Below are 7,711 nucleotides of genomic sequence, written 5' to 3' on the forward strand. Positions count from 1 at the left end.
TTGGTCCATATGGTGATGTTAGCAACCACGTTATGGTAGCCAACCATAGGTTTTTTTCTTGCCACACACTCTGTTGCTGCTGCCATCCGGGCCATTGACCATGTTGGTTCTTCTGTCCCGTTCACCAGGTCCAGTCTTCATGCACTTGAAGAGGGTGGCATCCCTCAAGTCCACCTTCACTGAAGGCAGACCCCCCTCACTTAGTTTGGCATGCCAGTCTAGGCAAGGTTTCCCTTGCATATGGCAGTCACTTCTTACCGTTGTTAACAAGCCCGTCTTTTGGTGTGGCTGCTACACGTTGTAAACATGCTGTAGTTCAACTCCTGATTAAGAAACATGGTCTGGATCCTTTTATGGTGGCTCGTTTTAGGCCTGTTTCCAAACTTCCTTTGCTTTAAAAAATGTTTTCATTTATCGCTTACAGCACGAGGTGGGCATTCGTGGCACTGCTCCTCCTGCAAATGGTTCATGTCAGAAAGAAGCTTTTAGTTAATTTTGCCAATGCTGAATCCTCCTCCGCTCCTCTGAATGTGGGATCCCACAGGGCTCAATACTGTATGTGAAGTATAATACCGTAAGAGTTAGAAAGTGTTAACAAATTTTAAAAGAAAAACAAAGAACCTGCTTGTCAGCTCTGTGTTATTTTCAACTTCATTCATTTCATTTCAACTTGCATTTAATATAATAGTAATTTGTTCTTAGTATGTGCCAAATCCCTTGTGGTGCAAAAAAAACATTTTTACTATGTGACAAGTGGTTAGTGCACAGGTCACACAGCTCGGAGACCTGGGTTCGATTCCCCGCTCAAGCATCTCTGTGTGGAGTTTTCATGTTCTCCCCGTGCATGTGTGGGTTTTTTTCCGGGTACTCCGGTTTCCTCCCACATTCCAAAAACATGCTAGGTTAATTGGCGACTCCAAATTGTCCATAGGTATGAATGTGAGTGTGAATGGTTGTTTGTCTATATGTGCCCTGTGATTGGCTGGCAACCAGTCCAGGGTGTACCCCACCTCTCACCCGAAGACAACTGGGATAGGCTCCAGCATTCCTGCGATCCTCATGAGGATAAGCGGCATAGAAAATGGATGGACTGCTGCACATCCCAAACGCTGTGAGCACAACAACAAGCAACTCTTGTGTATGTTTCAGCAGGCCTTCATTTACTTTTAGAACCATTATCACTTTCAAGCATGAGGATGCAGGTTTTGTTTGTGTGTTTCCGGTGGTGTGAGTGCAGAGGAAGCTGATCAGTCAGTAGAGTTGAAGGTAAACTGTATTTAGACTGCTTCAGCCCTGTAGTCATGATGCTTTGAAGTGTGTGTTTGTGTGTGTTGCAGGGTCAGTTTGACCCAGCAGGTGTGTCCACTGGCTTTGGGACAGACGTCAACATCAAACTGGTCTGGGTCCTTTGACAGACAAAAGTACACGTGGTCGTTTGCTGGTGATGAAAGCTTTGATGACCCGATGAAGCGTTGGATAAACTCGGAAAGTGAAAGTGGAAGATTTCAAGTTCCTGATAGGTTCCTCTTAGGTCCTTCACCATCTTGCACCAATGCAGCCTCCACATGACCGTGTCCCTGCATGATGTTGGAGTCCTCCATCAACACTAATGCATTTCACAGCCTTGGAGTGGTTAACTGTATTCATTTTTTTTTGATAAGTCAGATGAGGAGAAACTTGGTGTGTCCTCCAACCTGCAGTCGCCTGTCTGGGTGCCTGCCGCTCCTCTGCTAATCACAGTTAATTTGCGATGTCGAGAACGGCGCCGCAGGTTGAGTCATGCTCAGGCAGACATCTTTGAAAGTGGAAGAGACAAACTATAAGCCGCTGCAGAATTAACTAATTCATTCATTCATTCATTTTCTACCGCTTATCCTCACAAGGGTTGCGGGGGTGCTGGAGCCTATCCCAGCTGTCTTTGGGCAAGAGGCGGGGTACACCCTGGATTGGTGGCCAGCCAATCACAGGGCACATATAGACAAACAACCATTCACACTCACATTCATACCTATGGACAATTTGGAGTCACCAATTAACCTAGCATGTTTTTGGAATGTGGGAGGAAACCGGAGTCCCTGAAGAAAACCCACGCGTGCACGGGAAGAACATCCAAACTCCACAAATTAATTATAATCCTAATTAAAACTGCAAGCAGTGATGAGCGGGCTCGAGCACCCCGACGCGGTCGGGGGTACGCGCGGGTCGGGGGCACGCGCGGGTCGGGGGCGCGCGTGTCCGGACGGGCGCGCGGACGCGCCGTACGAAAAACCGCGGCAATGGGATAAGCGGTAAGGGAGTTACGGCACTTGCAATTTTCCGCCCGGAGGGGGCGACGCCGGCGGCGAGGCTGGTGCGCGGTCACGTCCCGTCCGGCGCCCCGAACCGCCATAAAAAAATTTGCGACGATCGGACCATGCGGTAGGTACTTGCGGCGGATATACGTTTCCGCCTGTGGGTGGCGCTATACAGTCTATGCGCCCACACGGTAACGGACCGGAGGGTACCCCGAACCACCAGAAAAAATTAGGTGCCGATCCGACCGTGCAGAAGGAAGTTACGGCTGATATACATTTCCACCAGTTGGTGGCGCTATAGCGTATGTACACACACTGTCATAGACCAAAGGGTAACCCGAACCACCAGAAAAAAATTCGGGCAGATCCGACCATGTGGGAGGAAGTTACGGCAGATATACATTTCCACCAGTTGGTGGCGCTATAGAGTCTATGGACACGCAGATTCAAAGAGTGGAGGGTGACCCGACCGACCAAAAAAAATTTAGAGACGATCCGACCATGTGGAAGGAAGTTACGGCTATATACATTTCCACCAGTTGGTGGCGCTATAGAGTCCATGTATACACACAGTCATAGACCAGAGGGTACCCCGAACCACCAGAAAAAATTTGGGACCGATCCGACCATGTGGAAGGAAGTTACAGCTGATATACATATCCTCCAGTTGGAGGCGCTATAGTGTATGTACACACACAGTCATAGACCAGAGGGTACCCCAAACCACCAGAAAAAAATTTGGGCAGATCGGACCAAGTGGGAGGAAGTGACGGCAGATATACATTTCCACCAGTTGGTGGCGCTATAGAGTCTATGTACACACCCAGTCATAGACTGGAGGGTGACCGAACCCCCCCAAAAAATTAGGAGACGATCCGACCATGCGTGAGGAAGTTACAGCAGATATACATTTCCACCAGTTGGTGGCGCTGTGTTTTGAACATGGGTTCTGGAGCGTTAGGTGCGTCCTGTCATGATAGACTTCTCCACCGAAAATCATAGTGATACGTGCAACGGGTGGCGAGGGATAATGATTTGAAACTTCTAGGTGGCGCTAGTGTGTCAATTTAGATTGGTGTCACATGGGAGCACCACCAGGGCGCTCAGGCCTGGATTCTGACCTTACGTGTAAGATTTCAGCAGCCTGTGACCTTCTGCGGGCGAAATATGAGCCTTCGATGGTCAATGGCGAAGGCTGACCATTCGCCGTGGCCACGCCCACCACATGTGCTTTACACACATCACAGTCCATCAACTGACATCATCAGTCTGTCAGTCAAACTGTGTATTGACTTTGATGTACATTGCTTCAAGGCAAGGCCAGACACCAGGCAGGGCCAGATAAGGTAAAAGTTAAGGTTAAAGTAAAAGTTTGGTGGCGTGCCACGCCCACATCCTAAGTAGCAGCCCAAAATCCTTCGCAATTTAACGTGGGCCATCCGTCTAGTGTCCGTTGATGCTACAACGGACTCATTCGGTCAAACCCCCTAGGAGGAGTTCGTCGAGATACGACCCCTACATCCTCCCCCAAATGGCCGCCGCCACCTAAAATGGCCGACTTCCTGTTGGTTTTTGAACATGGGTTCTTGAGACTTTTTTGTGCGTCCTGTCACGAGTGATGTCTCCTCCGAAAATCATGCCCATACGTGCAACGGGAGGCGAGGGATAATTATTTTAAAACTTGTAGGTGGCGCTAGTGAGTCAATTTGGCTTGGTTTCAAATGGGGGCCCCACCAGGGCCCTCAGGCCTGGAATCTGCCCCCCCTTATGAGTTTTCAAGCACATGCGACCTTCTGCGGGCGAATGATGACCCTTTCTTTGTAAACGGCGAGGCCTGAGCATTCGCCGCCAGGCCACGCCCATCACGTGCGCTTTTCCTGCATCATGGTCCATCAACAGGCTTCACCAGGCTGTCAGGCAGTGACCTTGTGACCTCGGTGTTCATCTGATGAATCTCCTGCCAGAAAAGGCCTCATGTAGATGACACGCCTTTAGCCTGTCGCCAATAGGTGGCGCTGCGACGAAATCAGGAAGTGACCTACGGGGACCTTCGGGGCGGGGCCATGATCACATGTACCAAGTATGATGAAGATCTGACCATGTGGAGGCAAGTTATTCACGTCTACAGTTACGCTCAGCGTGCAAGGCCCGGGCAGATGAAAAAGGGCAAAATTTGGGGGCGTGCCACGCCCACATCGTATGGAATATCCCAAAATCCTTCGCAATTTAACGTCGGCCATCCGTCTAGTGTCCGTTGATGCAACAACGGACTCATTAGGTCAAACCCCCTAGGAGGAGTTCGTCGAGATACGACCCCAACTTCTGGCCCGAAAAAGGCCGGCGCCATCCAAAATGGCCGACTTCCTGTTCGTTTTACAATATGGGTTCTTGAGACTTTTTGGTCCGTCCTGTCACGATAGACGTCTCCACAAAGTTTCGTGACGATAGGTGAAACTGGTGTCGGGGGCCAATTTTTTCAAAAATAAAAGGTGGCGCTAGAGAGTCAATTTTGGAACATTGTTTTCGGGACCCCCACCAGATCGCAATTTTCGGCAGACCTGACGCGCTTGCAAAATTTGGTGAGTTTTCGGGCATGTTCAGGCCCTCAAAATGGCCGTCGAATCGGCAGAATAATAATAATAATAATAATAATAATAATAATAATAATAATAATAAACATTACGATTACAATAGGGCTTTCGCACTGGTCAGTGCTCGAGCCCTAATTAGAATCATCACCCAAGTCACGTTTCTTCAGTACTCTAAAGTACTGAGTAGTTAAACAACAATCACGTTGGACTTCTTCAAACATTGAACTCCGGCGTCAGAGAAAATTGATCCGAGCTGGAAAGAATAAGAGCGACCCACATTAGAGACCAGCGGAACCAAACACATGTTTAATGACAAAGAAGAAGACATGATCGTGTTTGCTGCTGTCAGTCATGTGACCACCACTCTGACCACTGAGGCCCACACAGTCAGAAACACACACAAAGAATTCATATTGTTTACACTTTGGTTTTAGACAAAGGAAAAGAGATCATTGCATTTCAACTAGAGATGTTCGATATTGGCTTTCTTACTAATAGCCAATATTGGCCAGCACTTCATTATAGATACCGATATCAACCATTATCACATACTACAGTATTAATTGTCCCTGTACCCTAGAAAGCGCCCATGAATACAGGAAAATGCCGAAATGATACTGTGTCAAAGCCCAGGGTAGTGATACTGATAAAATATAGAGTTTAACCATGTCCAGTATCAGCCCCCGTAGCTGTCCACTCAGAGCACGCTGCTCTGGTATCGTGCCCGTGAAACAACCAATCAGAGAACAGTGCACGAGCGTGAACACACAGTTTACACTGTTTAGATATAATACATGTAATAAACTGAAAATTTTCTGGAAACAAAATGGTCTTTTGATTAAATAGTACGTGATAATAAGCTCATGATTAAATAGTATGTGATAATAAGATCATCACATGGTTTGTCTGGTATCAGGCCCAGTACCCAAAAATACAATAGTTACTGAAGAACTAAGTGAGTAGTGGTTATGAGTTTTGTTTTACCAAACCCCATAGTGACTGAAGTTCCTATGATTGAGGGGCATGAGGAGTCGGTAAAGCTGTACCCCAGTGTGTTCTCATCCTGTGTGGTGAAATCATCTTGGAGGCTGATAGCATTTGTTCTGAAGATGTCCAAGGCCACACTTTGGATTTGTCTGACACGTGTGGTTCTGACGCTGAGAAGTATCCTGATTCTTTGGGGGACTTGCACGGTGATGCTGATGGGGATGGGGGTGTCTTGGAGACAAAGTTGGGTGAAAGCTCTGTTGAAACCCTTGAGTGTGCTTTACATTTGGACGTCTCAAAGGTAAGCACATCTGAAAGGATGAAAAATGAAATATGTACAGGCAATACTGAAATGTCTCCTAAACAGCTCATTGCTGAACAGGAAAAAGATGACTCGTTGGCGTGCCTGTATGCGGATATCCGTTCAACTGATTTGACGAGCCCCAAGGCCCCTTTCCAATGGACAACAAAGTGCCAGGCTGCTTTTGAAAAAGCAAAAGCGCTTTTGGCCACTGCTCCTATGTTGATGGCTCCTGATTTTAGTCGTCCTTTCGCTCTGTATACAGATACAAGCGACGCGGGTGTAGGGGCAGTGCTTGTACAAGCCGACAGCGGTGGAGTTGAGCATCCAGTGGCATTTTTCTCCAAGAAACTCAGCCCTTGTCAGGTGTGTTACTCCACTATCGAGAAAGAGGCTCTACCTTTGGTTCTGGCTTTATAGCGATTTGAAATCTATGTGACCTCCTCAGATCCTTTGGTGGTCTACACAGACCATAATTTCTGCAAAAGTCAGCTTTTGCTAATTGCAGGTTACTCAGGTGGAGTTTCGAAGGAAGGACAATTGGGTAGCAGATTTATCCCGTGCAGTAACTGAATGAAAACATTATATATTGTGTTTTCTGAGAGCCTGTTTATTTTCCTTTGGATAAATGAACCTGTTTTAAAAATGGAGCATAAAAATGCCTGAAATTATATTTAGGAAGAAAATAAAAATTAAACTATAGATTCTCGTGTTTAGAGTATTTGCTATTTAAGTTGATGATTTGGACTTGATATGGTTTTGTGCCCGTTCAATCATCTTGAGCCACGTGGATGCTCCTCCAACATTATTTTTGAGATATTGGAGTGGAAATTTGTTTTTGTATTTATCAACAAATTTGTTAGATTTGTTGTATTTTAGCGGGGAGGTGTTATGAGTTTTGTTTCGTTTTTTGGAATTTGTGTTTTGGCCTTCCACTGGTCCACTGATTTCCACTCTTTTCATTAACTGTTTTTTTTTCAATCATTTTGATAGACAGGCAGGAAGAATTAATATTTTTACAGTTTTTATTTACATGCAGTTTAGGTTAGTTTCCCCCTTAGCAACCTTTGCTAAAACCAAACACCAGTTTGTGTTCTACTTGGGAGGGGAAACATAACATTAGGGTTTGGCAAGTGTTGCCGTATTCATAATTTGACAAATAAGAATCAAATTAAATAATACTGGTAATGATGCATTTCGGAAAGTTGCACATTTGTATGTGGCACAAACATCTATATAAAAACAAAGTAAAGTGCAAAGTATGAAACTCTGGACTAGCACAGTTAGTGATATTATTAACTGGCCTCATTCAGCACACTCGCCTGCAGGATTTGGACATGGCTCTTCCTCAGGTCCTGGTCACGTGACCCATGTCTCTCTTTGAGTCATTTTGAGTGAGCGTGTCAGACACACGGACATGTGGAAAGTCCGTCCTCCTCTGGACGTGAGGAGGGACTTTCCATCTCTCGCACATCCAAAAAGAGGACATGAGGACAGTGAAGCGTGCTCAGCATTTTGTGTCCGAGAATTCCAGAATT

The sequence above is a fragment of the Doryrhamphus excisus genome, chromosome 17 (genome assembly GCF_030265055.1).
Source record: "Doryrhamphus excisus isolate RoL2022-K1 chromosome 17, RoL_Dexc_1.0, whole genome shotgun sequence".
In the NCBI taxonomy this organism is placed as follows: domain Eukaryota; kingdom Metazoa; phylum Chordata; class Actinopteri; order Syngnathiformes; family Syngnathidae; genus Doryrhamphus; species Doryrhamphus excisus.